Raw genomic sequence first — 14921 nt, 5'->3', positions numbered from 1 at the left:
ACGTATATCGTATAACGTATAACGTATAACGAATAACGTAAAACGTATAACGTATAACGTATAACGTATAACGTGTAACGTATAACGTATAACGTGTAACGAAGAACGTATAAAGAATAACGTATAACGTATATCGTATAACGTACAACTTATAACGTAATAACGTACAACGTATAACGTATAACGTATAACGTATAACGTATAACGTATAACGTATAACGTATAACGTATAACGTATAACGTATAACGTATAACGTATAACGTATAACGTATAGCGTATAACGTATAACGTATAACGTATAACGTATAACGTATAACGTATAACGTATAACGTATAACGTATAACGTATAACGTATAACGTATAACGCATAACATGTAATGTATAACGTATAACATGTAATGTATAACGTATAACGTATAATATATAACGTATAACGTATAACGTATAACGTACAAAGTATAACGTATCACGTATAACGTATTACGAATAACGTATAACGTATAACGTATAACGTATAACGTATATCGTCTAACGTACAACTTATAACGTATAACGTACAACGTATAACGTATAACGTATAACGTATAACGTATAACGTATAACGTATAACGTATAACGTATAACGTATAACGTATAACGTATAACGTATAACGTATAACGTATAACGTATAACGTATAACGTATAACGTATAACGTATAACGTATCACGTATAACGTATAACGCATAACGTATAACTTATAACGTATAGCGTATAACGTATAACGTATAACGTATAAAGTATAATGTATAACGTATAACGTATAACGTATAACGCATACCGAATAACGTATAACGTGTAACGAAGAACGCATAACGCATAACGTATAACGTATATCGTATAACGTATAATGTATAACGTATAACCCATAACGTATAACGTATAACCTATGACGTATAACGTATAACGTATAACGTTATAACTAATAACGTATAACGTATAACGAATATCGTATAACGTATAACGCATAACGTATAACGTATAACGTATAACGTATAACGTATATCGTATAACGTATAACGTATAACGTATAACGTATAACGTATAACGTATAACGTATAACGTATAACGTATAATGTATAACGTATAACGTGTAACGCATAACGTATAACGTATAACGTATAACCTATGACGTATAACGTATAACGTATAACGTATAACGTATAACGTATAACGTATAACATATAACGTATAACGTATAACGTATAACGTATAACGTATAACGTATAACGAATAACGTATAACGTATAACGTATAACGTATAACGTATAACGTATAACGTATAACGTATAACGTATAATGTATAACGTATAACGTATAACGTATAACGTACAACGTATAACGTATAAAGTATAACGTATAACGTATAACGTATAACGTATAACGTATAACGTATAACGTATAACGTATAACGTATAACGTATAACGTATAACGTATAACGTATAACGTATAACGTATAACGTATAACGTATAACGTATTACGTATAACGTATAACGTATAACGTATAGCGTATAACGTATAACGTATAACGTATAACGTATAACGTATAACATGTAATGTATAACGCATAACGTATAATGTATAGCGTATGACGTATAACGTATAACGTATAACGTACAACGTATAACGTATCACGTATAACGTATTACGAATAACGTATAACGTATAACGTATAACGTAACACCTATAACGTATAAAGTATAACGTACAACGTATAACGTATAACGTATAACGTATAACGTATATCGTATAACGAATAACGTAAAACGTATAACGTATAACGTATAACGTATAACGTGTAACGAAGAACGTATAAGAATAACGTATAACGTATATCGTATAACGTACAACTTATAACGTATAACGTACAACGTATAACGTATAACGTATAACGTATAACGTATAACGTATAACGTATAACGCATAACGTATAACGTATAATCTATGACGTATAACGCATAACGTATAACGTATAACTAATAACCTATAACGTATAACGAATATCGTAGAACGTATAACGCATAACGTATAACGTATAACTAATAACCTATAACGTATAACGAATATCGTAGAATGTATAACGCATGACGTATAACGTATAACGTATATCGTATTTCGTATAACGTATAACGTATAACGAATAACGTAAAACGTATAACGTATAACGTATAACGTATAACGTGTAACGAAGAACGTATAAAGAATAACGTATAACGTATATCGTATAACGTACAACTTATAACGTATAACGTACAACGTATAACGTATAACGTATAACGTATAACGTATAACGTATAACGTATAACGTATAACGTGTAACGTATGACGTATAACGTATAACGTATAACGTATACGTATAACGTATAACGTATAACGTATAACGTATAACGTATAACGCATAACATGTAATGTATAACGTATAACGTATAATGTATAACGTATAACGTATAACGTATAACGTACAAAGTATAACGTATCACTTATAACGTATAACGAATGACGTATAACGTATAACGTATAACGTAACCCCTATAACGTATAAAGTATAACGTATAACGTATATCGTATAACGTATAACGTATATCGTATATCGTAAAACGTATAACGTATAACGTATAACGTATACCGTGTAACGAAGTACGTATAACGAATAACGTATAACGTATATCGTATAACGTACAACTTATAACGTATAACGTACAACGTATAACGTATAACGTATAACGTAAAACGTATAACGTATAACGTATAACGTATAACGTGTAACGTATAACGTATAACGTGTAACGAAGAACGTATAAAGAATAACGTATAACGTATATCGTATAACGTACAACTTATAACGTATAACGTACAACGTATAACGTATAACGTATAACGTATAACGTATACGTATAACGTATAACGTATAACGTATAACGTATAACGTATAACGTATAACGTATAGCGTATAACGTATAACGTATAACGTATAACGTATAACGTATAACGTATAACGTATAACGTATAACGTATAACGTATAACGTATAACGTATAACGTATAACGTATAACGTATAACGTATAACGTATAACGTATAACGTATAACGTATAACGTATAACGTATAACGTATCACGTATAACGTATAACGCATAACGTATAACGTATAACGTATAACGTATAACGTATAACGTATAACGCATAACATGTAATGTATAACGTATAACATGTAATGTATAACGTATAACGTATAATGTATAACGTATAACGTATAACGTATAACGTACAAAGTATAACGTATCACGTATAACGTATTACGAATAACGTATAACGTATAATGTATAACGTATAACGTATAACGTATAACGTAACGTAGTATAACGTATAACGTATAACGTATAACGTATAACGTATAACGTATAACGTATAACGTATAACGTATAACGTATAACGTATAACAGTATAACGTATAAGCGTATAACGTATAACGTAACCACCTATAACGTATAAAGTATAACGTATCACGTATAACGTATAACGTATAACGTATAACGTATAACCTATAACGTATATCGTATAACGTATAACGTATAACGAATAACGTAAAACGTATAACGTATAACGTATAACGTATAACGTATAACGTGTAACGAAGAACGTATAAAGAATAACGTATAACGTATATCGTATAAGTAACGAAGAACGTATAAAGAATAACGTATAACGTATATCGTATAACGTACAACTTATAACGTATAACGTACAACGTATAACGTATAACGTATAACGTATAACGTATAACGTATAACGTATAACGTATTTCGTATAGCGTATAACGTATAACGTATAACGTATAACGTATAACGTATAACGCATAACGTATAACGTATAACCTATGACGTATAACGTATAACGTATAACGTATAACTAATAACGTATAACGTATAACGAATATCGTACAACGTATAACGCATAACGTATAACGTATAACGTATAACGTATAACGTATATCGTATAACGTATAACGTATAACGTATAACGTATAACGTATAACGTATAACGTATAACGTATAATGTATAACGTATAACGTATAACGCATAACGTATGACGTATAACGTATAACCTATGACGTATAACGTATAACGTATAACGTATAACGTATAACGTATAACGTATAACGTATAACGTATAACGTATAACGTATAACGTATAACGAATAACGTATAACGTATAACGTATAACGTATAACGTATAACGTATAACGTATAACGTATAACGTATAATGTATAACATATACAGTATAACGTATAACGTATAACGTATAACGTATAACGTATAACGTATAACGTATAACGTACAACGTATAACGTATAACGTATAACGTATAACGTATAACGTATGACGTATAACGTATAACGTATAACGTATAACGTATAACGTATAACGTATAACGTATAACGTATAACGTATAACGTATAACGTATAACGTATAACGTATAACGTATAACGTATAACGTATAACGTGTAACGTATAACGTGTAACGTGTAACGAAGTACGTATAACGAATAACGTATAACGTATATCGTATAACGTACAACTTATAACGTATAACGTACAACGTATAACGTATAACGTATAACTAATAACGTATAACGTATAACGAATATCGTAGAACGTATGACGCATAACGTATAACGTATAACGTATAACGTATATCGTATAACGTATAACGTATAACGAATAACGTAAAACGTATAACGTATAACGTATAACGTATAACGTGTAACGTATAACGTATAACGTGTAACGAAGAACGTATAAAGAATAACGTATAACGTATATCGTATAACGTACAACTTATAACGTATAACGTACAACGTATAACGTATAACGTATAACGTATAACGTATAACGTATAACGTATAACGTATAACGTATAACGTATAACGTATAACGTATAACGTATAACGTATAACGTATAGCGTATAACGTATAACGTATAACGTATAACGTATAACGTATAACGTATAACGTATAACGTATAACGTATAACGTATAACGTATAACGTATAACGTATAACGCATAACATGTAATGTATAACGTATAACATGTAATGTATAACGTATAACGTATAATATATAACGTATAACGTATAACGTATAACGTACAAAGTATAACGTATCACGTATAACGTATTACGAATAACGTATAACGTATAACGTATAACGTATAACGTATATCGTCTAACGTACAACTTATAACGTATAACGTACAACGTATAACGTATAACGTATAACGTATAACGTATAACGTATAACGTATAACGTATAACGTATAACGTATAACGTATAACGTATAACGCATAACATGTAATGTATAACGTATAACATGTAATGTATAACGTATAACGTATAATGTATAACGTATAACGTATAACGTATAACGTACAAAGTATAACGTATCACGTATAACGTATTACGAATAACGTATAACGTATAATGTATAACGTATAACGTATAACGTATAACGTACAAAGTATAACGTATCACGTATAACGTATTACGAATAACGTATAACGTATAACGCATAACGTATAACGTATAACGTATAACGTATAACGTATGACGTATAACGTATAACGTATAACGTATAACGTATAACATATAACGTATAACCTATGACGTATAACGTATAACGTAACACCTATAACGTATAAAGTATAACGTATCACGTATAACGTATAACGTATAACGTATAACGTATAACGTATAACGTATATCGTATAACGTATAACGTATAACGAATAACGTAAAACGTATAACGTATAACGTATAACGTATAACGTATAACGTGTAACGAAGAACGTATAAAGAATAACGTATAACGTATATCGTATAACGTACAACTTATAACGTATAACGTACAACGTATAACGTATAACGTATAACGTATAACGTATAACGTATAACGTATAACGTATAACGTATAACGTATTTCGTATAGCGTATAACGTATAACGTATAACGTATAACGTATAACGTATAACGCATAACGTATAACGTATAACCTATGACGTATAACGTATAACGTATAACGTATAACTAATAACGTATAACGTATAACGAATATCGTACAACGTATAACGCATAACGTATAACGTATAACGTATAACGTATAACGTATATTGTATAACGTATAACGTATAACGTATAACGTATAACGTATAACGTATAACGTATAACGTATAATGTATAACGTATAACGTATAACGCATAACGTATGACGTATAACGTATAACCTATGACGTATAACGTATAACGTATAACGTATAACGTATAACGTATAACGTATAACGTATAACGTATAACGTATAACGTATAACGTATAACGAATAACGTATAACGTATAACGTATAACGTATAACGTATAACGTATAACGTATAACGTATAACGTATAATGTATAACATATACAGTATAACGTATAACGTATAACGTATAACGTATAACGTATAACGTATAACGTATAACGTACAACGTATAACGTATAACGTATAACGTATAACGTATAACGTATGACGTATAACGTATAACGTATAACGTATAACGTATAACGTATAACGTATAACGTATAACGTATAACGTATAACGTATAACGTATAACGTATAACGTATAACGTATAACGTATAACGTATAACGTGTAACGTATAACGTGTAACGTGTAACGAAGTACGTATAACGAATAACGTATAACGTATATCGTATAACGTACAACTTATAACGTATAACGTACAACGTATAACGTATAACGTATAACTAATAACGTATAACGTATAACGAATATCGTAGAACGTATGACGCATAACGTATAACGTATAACGTATAACGTATATCGTATAACGTATAACGTATAACGAATAACGTAAAACGTATAACGTATAACGTATAACGTATAACGTGTAACGTATAACGTATAACGTGTAACGAAGAACGTATAAAGAATAACGTATAACGTATATCGTATAACGTACAACTTATAACGTATAACGTACAACGTATAACGTATAACGTATAACGTATAACGTATAACGTATAACGTATAACGTATAACGTATAACGTATAACGTATAACGTATAACGTATAACGTATAACGTATAGCGTATAACGTATAACGTATAACGTATAACGTATAACGTATAACGTATAACGTATAACGTATAACGTATAACGTATAACGTATAACGTATAACGCATAACATGTAATGTATAACGTATAACATGTAATGTATAACGTATAACGTATAATATATAACGTATAACGTATAACGTATAACGTACAAAGTATAACGTATCACGTATAACGTATTACGAATAACGTATAACGTATAACGTATAACGTATAACGTATATCGTCTAACGTACAACTTACAACGTATAACGTACAACGTATAACGTATAACGTATAACGTATAACGTATAACGTATAACGTATAACGTATAACGTATAACGTATAACGTATAACGTATAACGTATAACGTATAACGTATAACGTATAACGTATAACGTATAACGTATAACGTATAACGTATCACGTATAACGTATAACGCATAACGTATAACTTATAACGTATAGCGTATAACGTATAACGTATAACGTATAAAGTATAATGTATAACGTATAACGTATAACGTATAACGCATACCGAATAACGTATAACGTGTAACGAAGAACGCATAACGCATAACGTATAACGTATATCGTATAACGTATAATGTATAACGTATAACCCATAACGTATAACGTATAACCTATGACGTATAACGTATAACGTATAACGTATAACTAATAACGTATAACGTATAACGAATATCGTATAACGTATAACGCATAACGTATAACGTATAACGTATAACGTATAACGTATATCGTATAACGTATAACGTATAACGTATAACGTATAACGTATAACGTATAACGTATAACGTATAATGTATAACGTATAACGTGTAACGCATAACGTATAACGTATAACGTATAACCTATGACGTATAACGTATAACGTATAACGTATAACGTATAACGTATAACGTATAACGTATAACGTATAACGTATAACGTATAACGTATAACGTATAACGTATAACGTATAACGAATAACGTATAACGTATAACGTATAACGTATAACGTATAACGTATAACGTATAACGTATAACGTATAATGTATAACGTATAACGTATAACGTATAACGTACAACGTATAACGTATAAAGTATAACGTATAACGTATAACGTATAACGTATAACGTATAACGTATAACGTATAACGTATAACGTATAACGTATAACGTATAACGTATAACGTATAACGTATAACGTATAACGTATAACGTATAACGTATAACGTATTACGTATAACGTATAACGTATAACGTATAGCGTATAACGTATAACGTATAACGTATAACGTATAACGTATAACATGTAATGTATAACGCATAACGTATAATGTATAGCGTATGACGTATAACGTATAACGTATAACGTACAACGTATAACGTATCACGTATAACGTATTACGAATAACGTATAACGTATAACGTATAACGTAACACCTATAACGTATAAAGTATAACGTACAACGTATAACGTATAACGTATAACGTATAACGTATATCGTATAACGAATAACGTAAAACGTATAACGTATAACGTATAACGTATAACGTGTAACGAAGAACGTATAAAGAATAACGTATAACGTATATCGTATAACGTACAACTTATAACGTATAACGTACAACGTATAACGTATAACGTATAACGTATAACGTATAACGTATAACGTATAACGCATAACGTATAACGTATAATCTATGACGTATAACGCATAACGTATAACGTATAACTAATAACCTATAACGTATAACGAATATCGTAGAACGTATAACGCATAACGTATAACGTATAACTAATAACCTATAACGTATAACGAATATCGTAGAATGTATAACGCATGACGTATAACGTATAACGTATATCGTATTTCGTATAACGTATAACGTATAACGAATAACGTAAAACGTATAACGTATAACGTATAACGTATAACGTGTAACGAAGAACGTATAAAGAATAACGTATAACGTATATCGTATAACGTACAACTTATAACGTATAACGTACAACGTATAACGTATAACGTATAACGTATAACGTATAACGTATAACGTATAACGTGTAACGTATGACGTATAACGTATAACGTATAACGTATAACGTATAACGTATAACGTATAACGTATAACGTATAACGTATAACGTATAACGTATAACGTATAACGTATAACGCATAACATGTAATGTATAACGTATAACATGTAATGTATAACGTATAACGTATAATATATAACGTATAACGTATAACGTATAACGTACAAAGTATAACGTATCACGTATAACGTATTACGAATAACGTATAACGTATAACGTATAACGTATAACGTATATCGTCTAACGTACAACTTATAACGTATAACGTACAACGTATAACGTATAACGTATAACGTATAACGTATAACGTATAACGTATAACGTATAATGTATAACGTATAACGTATAACGTATAACGTACAAAGTATAACGTATCACGTATAACGTATTACGAATAACGTATAACGTATAATGTATAACGTATAACGTATAACGTATAACGTACAAAGTATAACGTATCACGTATAACGTATTACGAATAACGTATAACGTATAATGTATAACGTATAACGTATAACGTATAACGTACAAAGTATAACGTATCACGTATAACGTATTACGAATAACGTATAACGTATAACGCATAACGTATAACGTATAACGTATAACGTATAACGTATGACGTATAACGTATAACGTATAACGTATAACGTATAACATATAACGTATAACCTATGACGTATAACGTATAACGTAACACCTATAACGTATAAAGTATAACGTATCACGTATAACGTATAACGTATAACGTATAACGTATAACGTATAACGTATATCGTATAACGTATAACGTATAACGAATAACGTAAAACGTATAACGTATAACGTATAACGTATAACGTATAACGTGTAACGAAGAACGTATAAAGAATAACGTATAACGTATATCGTATAACGTACAACTTATAACGTATAACGTACAACGTATAACGTATAACGTATAACGTATAACGTATAACGTATAACGTATAACGTATAACGTATAACGTATTTCGTATAGCGTATAACGTATAACGTATAACGTATAACGTATAACGTATAACGCATAACGTATAACGTATAACCTATGACGTATAACGTATAACGTATAACGTATAACTAATAACGTATAACGTATAACGAATATCGTACAACGTATAACGCATAACGTATAACGTATAACGTATAACGTATAACGTATATTGTATAACGTATAACGTATAACGTATAACGTATAACGTATAACGTATAACGTATAACGTATAATGTATAACGTATAACGTATAACGCATAACGTATGACGTATAACGTATAACCTATGACGTATAACGTATAACGTATAACGTATAACGTATAACGTATAACGTATAACGTATAACGTATAACGTATAACGTATAACGTATAACGAATAACGTATAACGTATAACGTATAACGTATAACGTATAACGTATAACGTATAACGTATAACGTATAATGTATAACATATACAGTATAACGTATAACGTATAACGTATAACGTATAACGTATAACGTATAACGTATAACGTACAACGTATAACGTATAACGTATAACGTATAACGTATAACGTATGACGTATAACGTATAACGTATAACGTATAACGTATAACGTATAACGTATAACGTATAACGTATAACGTATAACGTATAACGTATAACGTATAACGTATAACGTATAACGTATAACGTATAACGTGTAACGTATAACGTGTAACGTGTAACGAAGTACGTATAACGAATAACGTATAACGTATATCGTATAACGTACAACTTATAACGTATAACGTACAACGTATAACGTATAACGTATAACTAATAACGTATAACGTATAACGAATATCGTAGAACGTATGACGCATAACGTATAACGTATAACGTATAACGTATATCGTATAACGTATAACGTATAACGAATAACGTAAAACGTATAACGTATAACGTATAACGTATAACGTGTAACGTATAACGTATAACGTGTAACGAAGAACGTATAAAGAATAACGTATAACGTATATCGTATAACGTACAACTTATAACGTATAACGTACAACGTATAACGTATAACGTATAACGTATAACGTATAACGTATAACGTATAACGTATAACGTATAACGTATAACGTATAACGTATAACGTATAACGTATAACGTATAGCGTATAACGTATAACGTATAACGTATAACGTATAACGTATAACGTATAACGTATAACGTATAACGTATAACGTATAACGTATAACGTATAACGCATAACATGTAATGTATAACGTATAACATGTAATGTATAACGTATAACGTATAATATATAACGTATAACGTATAACGTATAACGTACAAAGTATAACGTATCACGTATAACGTATTACGAATAACGTATAACGTATAACGTATAACGTATAACGTATATCGTCTAACGTACAACTTACAACGTATAACGTACAACGTATAACGTATAACGTATAACGTATAACGTATAACGTATAACGTATAACGTATAACGTATAACGTATAACGTATAACGTATAACGTATAACGTATAACGTATAACGTATAACGTATAACGTATAACGTATAACGTATCACGTATAACGTATAACGCATAACGTATAACTTATAACGTATAGCGTATAACGTATAACGTATAACGTATAAAGTATAATGTATAACGTATAACGTATAACGTATAACGCATACCGAATAACGTATAACGTGTAACGAAGAACGCATAACGCATAACGTATAACGTATATCGTATAACGTATAATGTATAACGTATAACCCATAACGTATAACGTATAACCTATGACGTATAACGTATAACGTATAACGTATAACTAATAACGTATAACGTATAACGAATATCGTATAACGTATAACGCATAACGTATAACGTATAACGTATAACGTATAACGTATATCGTATAACGTATAACGTATAACGTATAACGTATAACGTATAACGTATAACGTATAACGTATAATGTATAACGTATAACGTGTAACGCATAACGTATAACGTATAACGTATAACCTATGACGTATAACGTATAACGTATAACGTATAACGTATAACGTATAACGTATAACGTATAACGTATAACGTATAACGTATAACGTATAACGTATAACGTATAACGAATAACGTATAACGTATAACGTATAACGTATAACGTATAACGTATAACGTATAACGTATAACGTATAATGTATAACGTATAACGTATAACGTATAACGTACAACGTATAACGTATAAAGTATAACGTATAACGTATAACGTATAACGTATAACGTATAACGTATAACGTATAACGTATAACGTATAACGTATAACGTATAACGTATAACGTATAACGTATAACGTATAACGTATAACGTATAACGTATAACGTATTACGTATAACGTATAACGTATAACGTATAGCGTATAACGTATAACGTATAACGTATAACGTATAACGTATAACATGTAATGTATAACGCATAACGTATAATGTATAGCGTATGACGTATAACGTATAACGTATAACGTACAACGTATAACGTATCACGTATAACGTATTACGAATAACGTATAACGTATAACGTATAACGTAACACCTATAACGTATAAAGTATAACGTACAACGTATAACGTATAACGTATAACGTATAACGTATATCGTATAACGAATAACGTAAAACGTATAACGTATAACGTATAACGTATAACGTGTAACGAAGAACGTATAAAGAATAACGTATAACGTATATCGTATAACGTACAACTTATAACGTATAACGTACAACGTATAACGTATAACGTATAACGTATAACGTATAACGTATAACGTATAACGCATAACGTATAACGTATAATCTATGACGTATAACGCATAACGTATAACGTATAACTAATAACCTATAACGTATAACGAATATCGTAGAACGTATAACGCATAACGTATAACGTATAACTAATAACCTATAACGTATAACGAATATCGTAGAATGTATAACGCATGACGTATAACGTATAACGTATATCGTATTTCGTATAACGTATAACGTATAACGAATAACGTAAAACGTATAACGTATAACGTATAACGTATAACGTGTAACGAAGAACGTATAAAGAATAACGTATAACGTATATCGTATAACGTACAACTTATAACGTATAACGTACAACGTATAACGTATAACGTATAACGTATAACGTATAACGTATAACGTATAACGTGTAACGTATGACGTATAACGTATAACGTATAACGTATAACGTATAACGTATAACGTATAACGTATAACGTATAACGTATAACGTATAACGTATAACGTATAACGTATAACGCATAACATGTAATGTATAACGTATAACGTATAATGTATAACGTATAACGTATAACGTATAACGTACAAAGTATAACGTATCACTTATAACGTATAACGAATGACGTATAACGTATAACGTATAACGTAACCCCTATAACGTATAAAGTATAACGTATAACGTATATCGTATAACGTATAACGTATATCGTATATCGTAAAACGTATAACGTATAACGTATAACGTATACCGTGTAACGAAGTACGTATAACGAATAACGTATTACGTATATCGTATAACGTACAACTTATAACGTATAACGTACAACGTATAACGTATAACGTATAACGTATAAAGTATAACGTATAACGTATAACGTATAACGTATAACGTATAACGTATAACGTATAACGTATAACGTATAACGTATAACGTATAACGTATAACGTATAACGTATAACGTATAACCTATAACGTATAACGTATAACGAATAACGTATAACGTATAACGTATAACGTATAACGTATAACCTATAACGTATAACGTATAACGAATAACGTATAACGTATAACGTATAACGTATAACGTACAACGTATAACGAATAACGTATAACGTATAACGCATAACGTATAACGCATAACGTACAACGTATAACGTATAGCGTATAACGTATAACGTACAACGTATAACGTATAACGTCTAACGTATAACGTATAACGTATAACGTATAACGTATAACGTATAACGTGTAACGTTTAACGTATAACGTATAACGTATAACGTATAACGTATAACGTACAACGTATAACGTATAACGTACAACGTATAACGTAGAACGTATAACGAATAACGTATAACGTATAACGTACGACGTATAACGTACAACGTATAACGTATAACGTACAACGTATAACGTATAACGTATATCGTATAACGTATAACGTATAACGTATAACGTTTAACGTATAACGTATAACGTATAACGTAAAACGTATAACGTATAACGTATAACGTATAACGTATAACGTATAACGTAAAACGAATAACGTATAACGTATAACGTACGACGTATAACGTACAACGTATAACGTATAACGTATAACGTATAACGCATAACGTATAACGCATAACGTACAACGTATAACGTATAGCGTATAACGTATAACGTATAACGTATAACGTATAACGTTTGACGTGTAACGTATAACGTATAAGGTATAACGTATAACGTATAACGTATAACGTATAACGTATAACGTATAACGTTTAACGTATAACGTATAACGAATAACGTATAACGTATAACGT

Source organism: Ptiloglossa arizonensis, unplaced genomic scaffold, assembly GCF_051014685.1.
Source record: "Ptiloglossa arizonensis isolate GNS036 unplaced genomic scaffold, iyPtiAriz1_principal scaffold0231, whole genome shotgun sequence".
NCBI lineage: Eukaryota > Metazoa > Arthropoda > Insecta > Hymenoptera > Colletidae > Ptiloglossa > Ptiloglossa arizonensis.
This window is presented reverse-complemented; position numbering follows the sequence as displayed.